The sequence below is a fragment of the Dermacentor albipictus genome, chromosome 1 (assembly GCF_038994185.2).
Source record: "Dermacentor albipictus isolate Rhodes 1998 colony chromosome 1, USDA_Dalb.pri_finalv2, whole genome shotgun sequence".
Taxonomy (NCBI): Eukaryota; Metazoa; Arthropoda; class Arachnida; order Ixodida; family Ixodidae; genus Dermacentor; species Dermacentor albipictus.
This window is the reverse complement of record NC_091821.1, coordinates 207,123,615-207,135,871: the sequence shown is the minus strand read 5'-3', so window position 1 is coordinate 207,135,871 and position 12,257 is coordinate 207,123,615.

Here is a 12,257-nt window from a genome sequence, read left to right as displayed (position 1 = left end):
TAGTTCCTTCAACCAATGTTATGCAGCCACTGCTTCCTGCGCAAGCCGTCATGCTTTCCTCGTGGTATCATAAAAAGTGCATAACCACCTTCAGGTTTCTTGCTGCAGTTATGTGCGCAACAGCACGGCATATAGCGCTAGCACAGAGAGCAGGAAACACAGCGTATAAAGTTCGCTACGCCGAGCCAGCTGAGCCGAGGAGAAAGATGGCGCAGATGAAAAAGAAAAGCACAAGGAAAATGCAAGATCCGCGCATTTCCAAGGGCAATGGCAGGGAGACCAATCATCGTGCAGAAAAACGGGCGCATGACCGCTTCCTGCGGGGGGGGGGGGGGGGACGCATGGGCCAAGGAAGAGGCGAGGAGGTGACGCGGCGGCGGCAGAGTTCAAAGAGTGGCGGTACTTTCAAATTATCAAGGGACTTTAGTTACAGCTACTGTGTTTGGTTGAGCTCTTGCCACCAGGTGGCTGCACCATGCAGACCACTCATGTTTGAATCTCTGCTCATCCTGTAAAATGGCACTGTCAAACAGCCAGGCCCAGTCCGCTTGCGCTCGCGCTTACCCGAATACCGGACACGCGAAATACTGTTGTGGTAGTGATCCTCCGGCATAAAGTGACGGGCGCAAACATGCAAATCCTAGCCCCAATCGGATAGCGACAGTCCAATGCACTGCAGCCATTCCGCTCATCTGCTGCCTTGCAGAGGGATGCAATGTCGCAGCTTGACATATTGCCAGTCGCTACGTTTGTAGCCCACAACGTAACAAGAGCGAACCATAGTGCTTGCGAAAACAAAGATCTAGGTAACATTGACCGCAGAGCTTTCGTCAACATGGACCATGTTGTAACACAAGCAGACAACTCTTGCTTTGTGCCAAAAGTGCTTAACTGAAGTGAGAAATTGTCCTTGTGCATTCTCTTTGTTACTTTCTTTTTATAGAAACGAATTAACTAACATTCCAACTATTGCAAACAACATTTGTTCACCATAAAAATGTGAAAATTATCGATTAGTTGCCCTGAGCAGCCAATCGGAGAGCTCGTCCTACTAGCATCATTAGGGCAATTTGTCAAATGCTTAGGGGCTGCAGAAAGTTCAGCCGGGCGGCGTGCTGCGATTGGCTGCGACGTACATGTTTAAAATCTTATAATAAATTACACGCTTTACGCGAAGCACTTAGATGTGTCAATGATCAGAAGGGCATACTCTAATGATTCAGTACGATTGTACAAAATCGTTTCAGGGTCCCTTTAAAAAAAAATCCAACCAAGAAGCAATCGCGTTTGGTGTGCTGATTCTGATTGCACTCAACAACAAATTTTCGCACGGTGCTACTAGATGGCGACAAAAGGTGATTGTGGTAGTTTATGGTGGATTTCATACATGTAGTTGGAAAAGTCAGGCCAAATGGCTGGATCCCGTATAATGCTAGTCAAAATTGTCACAGAAATGTGCTGCCCTTACACGAGTTCTGTACCTTAGTTATAAGGGCCATATAAATTATAGTGAGCATTTAATTACTAATTAAAATAACAAGCACAATATAATGCACGGACCATGTAAACTGGTAAATATCTCACCGGATGATCATAAGCACTTGCTGCCAAAACGATGGCATTAAGAACGCCGGCAGCAGGGGCGAACAGTTCGTACAGCCAAGCGATTTACCGCAACTCCAGAAATGAGATTCATTATCCTCATATGCCTATATTTATGTCCACTACAGGATGCCCTCTGCTAGCAACCTCCAATTACCCCTGTTTCTTAATTAAGACAGCGCGATCTGCAGCACTAGGGTCGCGGAAAGACAGCATGTGCTTGCCCTTTTTCAACCATCAGGCGGAAAGCAGAAGAGGAGGGTGTGGTGAAATGGCGAGAAGAAACGTGTAATGCAGCGACGATGGCTATGAGATGGTGCCAGAGTAGTGCACGTCATCTGTGAGGTCTGTCTGCTGCAGCTGCTGTGAATCGCACCCATGTGTCGCCCATGCACTGACTCTTGTGATTTCCAGGTTAGCGAGTCAGTCGCGCCACACTCAGCTCCGTTTGCATCATGCCAAACAAGACAGAGTGTCCGCGCCACATAATATATCGCGAGAAAAGCGCATATAGAGCTGCACCCAAATTTCGCATTAGGGAGTTTCCTAATCGTCAGTGAATTTTTTTTTCATTGATGTGCATGTAGTTGTGAGACTTAATATGCGCAAAACACGTATGTCTCCTTAACGTGTTTAACTGAACCCACTTGTCGCATGGCTCATCCGAGAGATGCCAGTCTCTTGGTGGTGCGAGGGGACTTGGGCTGTGAAATTGAACTGTCTCCTGCTATACATGCAGTCAAACCTCGATATATCGAACAGCGCAGTGATCGCGAAATAGTTCGATATAGCTAGAATTTAATATATAGAATCATGTAAACAACGCATCAAAAACTTCTGCAAATCAATCAATGAACCAAGGGCGCGATCGGGTATCGTTGTTCGGAGCCCGCATTCGATTGCGCCACCCGCAATTGGCCTAGGCCGCGCCGACTTAGTCCGCCGGTAGCGCACGGTCGATTGTGCCGCACACAATTGGCATGGGCCGCACCGACCTCGTCAGCCACATGAAGTTCGGTGTGGTCTAGGCCAATCCGCGCTCCGAACAACGAGCCCCGATCACGCCCCACTCATGGCGCAGTAAATACTTGAAGCTGCACGCAAAGTACTATTTATTTATTTGGCTGAAAGTACTGCAGTAGTGTAGCCTGCTTCTTATTGCAGCTGTGTGCTTAAACACAGAGTCCTCAACATAGTCTAAACGATCCACAAGCACTAGGCCGGCACCCTCTATTGTGCCGGAAGTAATGGCGTGAAAACGGTAGAAGGGCCAAAGCAGCTACAGCCTCAGTTGAAGTCAGGAGCGGGGCAACATCAGCGCTTGCAGGATCAACCTCGGCAGCGTCTTCGTTTGGCCGCTACTTCTGCTGCAATCTCCACCTCTGTCAATCGAAGCATTTTAAAACACTGTCAATAACAAAGTATTAAGTGGCATCTGCCAAGGTGTCTATGAGTGAGCCCAGTGAGCTTGCGCTGTCGCTCCACTGCCCGTTTTCAAGGGTGTTGCGGGAAAGCTTGCCGCCTGTCCACAGAGCGCATGTGGTCTCGGATGGCGGAGTTCAATAACTCCATTTTACGTTCAAGCCCGTTAGAAAAAATAATTAAATATGCATGTGATTTTTCAGGTGATATGGAAAGTCTTAAATATACGCAATAATTCAATATATCAGTGTTCATTATATCGAGCTTTGACTCTGTGTTGTGTGTGTGTGTGTGTATGAGTGGGATTCAGAAAGCCAGTCGGGCCCCAGGACCTTCCCCCCCCCCCCCCCTTCCCTTGAAATATGAAACTTTTCGCGTATGTGCCAATGTGATAATTATGCTAACCAGACAGTCTGTTCTGTTAGTGTTATAGTTGTAGTGGTTGAGGGCATGGGAGGTAATTAGGTAATTGTAACTAATCATCTAACTCGAGATGTGCTCTCTTAATTATCAAAGCCTCAATGAGGCATTTGAAGGCACAGCCAAGGGACATCTAACTGCGATATTTTCAGCGAAGTACTAATTGCGCACTAATTTTTTTCCGACTGATAAACCCCGCGAAATATGGAGAATACCGCATGACTGCACTCTCACCCGGATCATAAAGCAGTGCCCTCGAACAGGCTCCCTCTGAGTTATCTATAACGAAATAAAGGAAATAAAGAAAAAACATAATGATTGAGCTAGTGCCATATCTGCCGCGCCCCCAAAGCACATGGATGTTTTTTTTTTTCCACAAAATCTATCGCTACAAAAGCGAATTGACAACGTCAATGCAAATGTTTAAAGTTGCATTTTGTTCTGTCCCAGTCACCTTGTCTTTCTCTAATGAGCAGAAGGTAGAAATTATCCTTGCCTTGGGAGCTGAAAATGAGAAGAAGAGGAAGGCCGCAAATATATGTATGTCATGGAAGTGTGGCAGTAGACCAAACACATCGACTATCAGAAATGAAAACCTGAGACAAACGGGGGCAGCTTCAAGAAACAGTGGCTTAGGGCTCCATCTTTGAGCCCTAGCCTACACACAAATGTTCTAGCATTTACGGCCTCAAACCCTCATGCTAGGGTGCGGGACGCGGTTGACCAGGTACCAATTTCTAATCAGTTTGGAGGATTCTAAATGACTCAGCCTTTCACCCGTACCACCTTAACCAGCACCAATGCTTGGAAGATAAGGATGTGCAGAATCGTCTAGATCTATCGAATTGCGTTCTCACAAAAGCCGATGAGTCACTGGACTTTTTGAGCAACATCACGTGCACAAATGAAGACAATTTTCAAAGAAACGCCCAGATAAATTTGCATAATGCACACTATTGGACTGACTACAATGCACTCTGGGTAAAGTGCACTCGATACCAGTGCCAGTGGTCGTTCAATGTGGGGTTCAGAATTTACGCCGGTGCTATAATCAGTCCCATCTTCTTCAATCACACACTGACTGGACAGCGTTACGAGGACGAAATTCTTGAAGGAGTGGTGGATTAGTTTCTCAGCGAAGTCTCGCTCTCACGCCTTCCACTTCTGTGGTATCAGTAAGATGGAGCACCAGCACACAGTGGCAGCCGAGCACGAAACTGGCTGGCTGCCACTTTTCATGCGCAATAGACTGGAAGGCACGGCCGTGTAAATTTGCTGGCTAGGTCACCTGACTTCTCTCCACTCGATTTCTTTCTTTGGGTTTATGAGAAATGTCGTGCTTACATGATCGAGACAGACGTCAGATTAGTTCAAGGCAAGGATAGCGGATGTCTGCTGAAAAATTCCGGCGTCAGTCATCAAGAAAGCCACTGAAGATGTGATAAAACAGACAGTACTGTGCATAGCTGCAAAAGGAGAGTATTCGAACACGTCCTCTAGGCTGGTGTTCAACGGAGCTTATGAATTCATAGATAATAAAGACACACTGAAATTTTATGGTCTTGTGTGTGTGTGCGTGTGCGCGCGTTTTTTTTTTTTTTTTCCAGGCATTTTGATTGCCACTTTGGCTGGTTTAGAACTGGTATATTTACGTTCTTGAACGCATCGGTTTTGCCTTTTCTCTATACGTTGGTCACTTCCCGGTCTGTTTATTTTTATCTAATTTTTTTGACACAAACCTGGTTTTGCAATGCGTATACACTTTCATGAAAAAATAAAACTCACTTTAATTAGGCTTACAAATTACCGTACAAATCACACTTGAAACAGATGTTAGGCCACATGCATAAATATTTTACTATTGCAATATTTGTCATAAACTGAATACTTGAATTCAAGACAAAAGTATTTTTGTGTTCAAAACTGAATATTCACACGCCACTAAAATGTTCCTGTATCAGAATGTTCCATGCATGTTCCACAGTTTATTAAAAAGGTTTCCTACAAGTGAGGTGAGCAACAGCTGAGCAACGCCTGTACTTGTGCAGAGCACCATAGTAGAACCCACATGAAACTGATGCCACAGGCTGAGCACAACTACAAGTGCGCTTGCTGTGGCAGTAGTTAGGCCAAATAAGAATCCTGCAGTCTAACTTGATATTTATTGAAGTAATGCAACATGTTTTTGAAATGACAAAGCATATTTTTGTCTTTCGGTTGTACAGTTTAGAAGTAAAGTGAAGGGCCTTTCTATTAAAATTTAAATTTTGACTCCTTAATTTTCACAAAGCAGTTAGAGTGAAATCTAGGTAATTTTCCATAGTGCAGATTAGCACAGGTATTAGACTGTGCTAGATGGAAAGTAGACATGAACAGAAAAAGAGATAGCACTTGTCTCGATTTACATTTTTCCTGTCCATGTCTAGCTAGCATGCTATGAATTTGCATTAGCACAGAGGCTAAGTAATTGTGAACAAGTTTTAAACATTGGCTTTTTTGAAGGTCCTGAGAAAGCAAGGTGCAGATTGATGATGACATTAAAGAGGAGTTAGTATTGCAACATTGAGATAATGAAATCAGTAACATTGCAAATGCAGTCTCTTAATGCATGGGAAATGACATAACAAGCAGTTTGCACAGTCTGCAAGGCCTTGGCGCTAATAGGAAATTTCTGCAGCAGAGAGAACGACACCATCCTGAACAAAACATTTTAAAACTACAAAATTACTCTCCGACTCATTAATAGCACAGCATGACCCATCACTGTAATCCGTATAGAGTGGACTGGTAATGAACTAGCTTTGACAATTTTGTGTTCCCACATAGAACAGCAAAAATTCACGTTTTTTTCGTGTAATTTAGTAGCTCTGAACAATGCTAAACTCTGCTTTCCTTACTTTACAATTGGTTGGTCTCTGGGTTGCAATTAATGAAAGTTTGCACCCATTTATTTAAATGTTCAGCGTGTGCCACATAACATCTGAAATTAAAGCATGAATATTGTTACGTAAAAAGACGCAGACGAAAAGCTATATACAAGTATATTTACAAGAAAATATGCCGCACTTGGCCAAGAGGCAACAGCCCGCGCTAGCCTCTGATCGTCGTCGTCTTCACACTGCGTGCCTCTTCGTGATCGCAAATACTGTTCTGTAGCACTACCCCCGGCGGCAAAAGCGCCGTCCTGGAGCGACTAAAGGCCGGACTCGGAAGCACTGTAGTAGGCCTTGAGCCTACTGACGTGCACGACATCACTAGATGCCAGAGGAGAGGACGAGGTTGAACCCACAGGAGCAATTTCGTATGTCACAGGTGTCACCTGGCACAGCACGCGGTAGGGCCCTGTGTATCGCGAAAGGAGCTTCTCTGAAAGTCCAACATGACAAGAGGGCGACCACAAGAGCACGAGCGCACCAGGCGAAAACTGTACGTCACGATGGCGGGCATTGTACTGACACTGCTGAGTGGTTTGTGAGGCCGTAAGTCGAGCACGGGCAAGCTGGCGTGCATGTTGGCGAGGGCGATGGCGTCGCGCGCATACTCGCTTGTTGAGATCGCAGCAGGAGGAAGTGCCATGTCTAGGGGCAAGGTAGGTTTGCGACCATACAGTAGATAAAATGGAGAAAATCCGGAGGTGTCGTGCCAGGAAGAATTGTATGCAAATGTGACGTAAGGAAGGGCAATGTCCCAGTTGTGGTGGTCCTTGGAAACGTACTTCGACAGCATATCGGTAAGAGTACGGTTTAACCGCTCTGTCAGGCCATTGGTTTGAGGATGGTATGAGGTAGTCAGCTTGTGTTGAATGGAGCAGGAACGCACAATGGCAGCGATAACTTTCGAGAGGAAGTTTCGACCACGGTCAGTAAGCAGCTGTTGCGGGGTGCCATGAAGCAAGATAATGTCATGCAAGAGAAAGTCCGCTACGTTAGTGGCGCAACTGGTAGGGAGAGCCCACGTGATAGTGTATCAGGTGGCGTAATCAATTGTGACGGCTACCCATTTGTTCCCAGAGGATGAAGTGGGAAAGGGACCGAGGAGGTCTAATCCAACACGAAAGAACGGTTCCACAGGGACAGTGATTAGCTGGAGATGACCGGCAGGTAGCACCTGAGGTGTTTTCCGACGCTGGCAGGGATCATAGGCAGCAACATAGCGTCGGACGAAGCGAGCGAGACCAGGCCAACAGAAGTGGCGGCGGATGCGGATGTACGTGCGGGTTAGCCCAAGATGTCCTGAAGTGGGTGCGTCATGCATCTCAAAGAGCACAGTCTGTCATAGATGTTTTGGCACGACAAAAAGAAGATCAAAGCCATCAGGGAGGAAGTTCCTTCGATACAGAATGCCGCCCTGCAGGACATATCAGTGAACGGATGCGTCGGTAGGTGTAGAGCACAGTCGCTCGATGAGTGCTCACACCGATAGGTCTCGGTACTGCACATCGGCTATGTTAGCGAAGGCAGACACAGAGAAAATGCCATTGGCGGTACTACTGTCAGCGTCGGCAGGCTCATTGACCAGGTAGTGAGACAGGCAGTCAGCATCCTTGTGTAGTCGGCCAGATTTGTAGATGACAAAATATGAATATTCCTGGAGGTGTAAGGCCCAGTGACCAAGTCTTCCTGTAGGATCTTTCAGTGAGCATAACCAGCTAAGCGCGTGATGGTCTGTAACAACGAAAAAGGGTCGGCCATATAAGTATGGGCGGAATTTCGCAACCGCTCAAACTAGGGCTAGACACTCATGCTCAGTGATGGAATAGTTGCGCTCCGCGGGTGAGAGGAGACTGCTGGCATAAGCAATAACATGGTCGTGGCCGCACTGGCGTTGTGCCAGTACTGCGCCAATTCTGTGACCTCTGGCATCAGTACGGACTACGGTAGGCGTAGAAGGATCGAAATGGGCCAGAACGGGAGGCGTTGTGAGAACGTCGATTAGATTCGAGAATGCAGAGGCCTCAATATCGCCCCACTGGAAAGGGGTGTCTTTTTTTCGAAAGCTTGGTTAGTGGTCGTGCTATGGCGGCGAAATTTTTCACGAAACGGCGGAAGTACGAACAAAGGGTGATGAAGCTGCGCACATCTTTGACACACTTCGGAGCAGGGAAATGCGTAACAGCATGGATCTTGCCTGGGTCCGGTTGCACTCCGTTCGCGTCAACGAGGTGTCCAAGGATGGTAATCTGGCGATGGCCGAATTAGCACTTCGATGCGTTGAGTTGCAGATCGGGTCGACGAAAAACGTCCAGGACTGCCGAGAGGCGCTCGAGATATGTAGCGAATGTTGGGGAGAATACTATAACGTATATTATAATATTATAACGTATAACATAGTAGCACAGGCACGTGGACCATTTGAAACCGTGAAGAAGGAAGTCCATCATGCGTTCAAAAGTTGCAGGGGCATTACATAGACTGAACGGCATCACTTCCAATTGATAAAGACTGTCGGGTGTTACAAAAGCAGTCTTCTCGCAGTCAAGATCGCCCACAGCAATCTGCCAGTAGCCGGAGCGAAGGTCAATAGAGGAGAAATAGCGAACACCGTGGAGGCAGTCAAGGGCGTCATCAATCTGAGGTAGGGGATACACGTCCTTTTTGGTAACCCTGTTAAGGTGCCGATAATCCACGCAAAAGCGCCATGAGCCATCCTTCTTTTTGACCAGTACAACAGGTGACCGCCCATTGACTACATGACCGGTTCAATAATATTCTTGGCAAACATTCTGCGAACTTCCGCGTGAATAACTTGACGCTGTCATCCCACGTGTAAGGAGGACGTCTTGCATAGGAGCCGCGATGTAGTGACCGTCGGGGACTGGTGGGGATGACACGAAGTCAACGTAAGTGAGTGCCGAAGGGGGCAAGCGAACAAAGTCGACGGAACTGAGGCGACTGGGGTGTGATTCAGCGGGATCCAGAACAGGCAGGTCAAGGCGGAGAGTACTGGTGGAACAATCGATGAGAGCAGAATGTGCGGAGAGGAAGTTTAAGCCGAGGATGATGTCGTGGGGACAGTGGGCGATGACTGTGAATAGCATAATAGTGGAGCGATCGGCGAAGGAGACGCGGGGGGCACACATACCAATTACGGGGGCTATTCCACCATCGGCGACACGGACAACGGGCGTCGTGACGGGCGTGATTATTTTCCTCAGCCGGTTATGAAGGTCAGCGCTCATTAGCGACAAATGCGCCTCAGTGTCTGTAAGAGCAGATACAGAAACACCGTTGACTTGCACGTCAAGAAGGTTCCGATGAGTGGGCAACGTCAGTAGAGGATTTGGCAGCGTAGGGAGCAATGCAGCGTCACCTCGAGGCGCTGCATCATCTTGTTTTCTGGCTGGGAGCGGCGTATGAAGAGAGTTGGCGAATAGGAGCGATGGGGCTGGGGGGAGCGAGATTGTGGTGTGAAGACCCATGTTTGCGAACTCCTGGCAGACAACTGCCTGGATCAGGGAAACCGTGACTGCAGGTGTGCTGGAGGAGCTGGAGTCGAAAACAGCCGTATAGGCGGCCTCGATCTCACGCCGGACAATCCTGGTAACATCGCCAGTGTTGTTGGGACGAGGAGCATTGGCACAGGAAGATGTCGCTGGGGTGTTGGGCAGACAGGCAAACTGCTGGTCGATATGTCGGCTTTTAGCGAGTTCCAGGCGGCGGCACTCTTTTATAACTGCATCCACCGTCTCCACATTGTTGAAAACGAGCAAGTTGATGGCGTCATCGGCAATGCTTTTGAGGATGTGGGAAACCTTGTCTGACCAGTCATGTGTGCGTCAACTTTGCGGCACAGAGCCAAGACGTACTGAATGTACGTACGTGACATAAGGCTCTGTTGACGTCCGCACACGGCCGGAAAGCGCCTTCTGTGCGGCAAGTTGGTGACCGTAGGGGTTGCCGAACAAGTCTCGGAGCTTTTGCTTAAGTGAATCCCAACTGGTGAGCTCATCTTCGTGCGTCCGAAACCAAACTCGAGGTGCGCCACCGAAGTAAAAGACTACGTTGGCGAGCATGATAGTAGGGTCCCACCGGTTATTGCGGCTGACGTGTTTGTACAGGCTGATCCAGTCATCGATGTCTTCCCCATCTTTGCCCAAGAATACGCCAGGATCACGGGGAGCAGGGAGAGTGATGTAGGTTGTTGAAGTGGCAGCAGGTGTCGGAGCCGGCAGAGTCGAGTTGTCGCCGGGAGCCATGAAGGAAGGCTCGACGTACCATCCACTCCAAAGCTCCGTGACGAGGTACAGGGAACGTCCACCTCCACCAGATATGTTGCGCAGGAAGACGCAGACGAAAAGCTATGTACAAGTATATTTACAAGAAAATACTCCGCACTTGGCCAAGAGGCAACAGCCCGCACTAGCCTCTGATCGTCGTCGTGTTCACACTGCTCGCCTCTTCGTGATCGCAAATACTGTTCCGTGGCAATATTATCCTCATATGTACATTTTAGCTGCCTAATTGCATTCTGGAGTAATTAAGCAACAATGTCAGTTATTAGGTGAGAATCCATTCAAATAGTAGAAGAAAGAAACTGCTCAAGAAGCCGTATATTTGTTCTCTCTATGCCACAAAAAAATGCTACATATACAATCAAGTGAGAGCTTTAGAAAAAGTGAACACGGGTCTATCACTGCCTCACTTATCATTAGGTTTTCATTAGTTAGAAAAATTTCTTCTCGAGGTGAATGTCCTTTTGGAACATACTCTGCCGATGGTGATCAAATATAGAGAAGAGTCGTGCTTGTTGAGACACTGTAATTCTGTTATTTTGAAGATGCACATTGCTTATCTACCACTGTAAGCTTGCTGAAATGTACGAGATGGTGCATAAAGGCTCCTTTATAGTTGAATGGTGTTTGTTGTTTAGTGCGTTTTGGCTGCACTGCTTCTCAAGAAATGGTGAAATGATTGAACCGATGATGAAACATGACTTTATGCCTCACTTTCAAGGTGGTATGAATTGAAGGACGCTCACTTCATGCTTGCCTGATAGTGAGGTGCAGTCATATCACTCCTGAGTGCCAGTTTTCTGGGCAACAGTGACCAAATTTCATTACATTGCAGAAGTTAAAAGTGTCAGCGTTTTGTTTATCTGGAACCGGTTAATTAGGAACCCCTTGAATGGCGGGCTTCAAATCTTGCATTAGGATCATCATCTGGCTCTATTAGCTAAAAATTAATTTGTCTAACATTTTCATAACTGGTTTTCTTATTGCTATTTCGAGTCATCTTTAATTACATGGTAAAAGCAGTCCCAAGAAATCACTTATTTATCGCGTCTTCCCTAGCTATTCTTGAGGAATTTTGAAAACATTCTCTGAAACACCCTGTATATACCCTTCCGAGAAAAACAGGTGTTGTCCTGATGAAGACAAGTGCCATTTTTCGAAACATTGACTCTGGATCGAGGATTCCCTTGCGCACCCTACTGTTAAAAAGCCGGCCCCCTCACCAGGCCACATTGGAAATTGTGCTTATAAGTTGAATTCTGTTAATTCAACCGTGACGGAACCGACAGCGTCGATCGAATTATCCGGCGGGTCAAATTAAATAAGATGTAGAAAAAAAATTACCGACGATTACATTACTTCCTAATGCGAAATTTGAGCTCAGCAAATAAGCTGTTTCACCTTTTCGATAGATTGAGGCAAAGAAATCGAGCAACACATGTATGCGCTATCACAGAATTTTTTTTTAATTTTTCACACGTATTCCTTTAACAAAGACTCCACTAACAGTTCTGGACAGTCATGAAGGAAGCTTTGTGGTCGGAGAAATAGACTGATATATGTTCGACTTGGTACACCAATG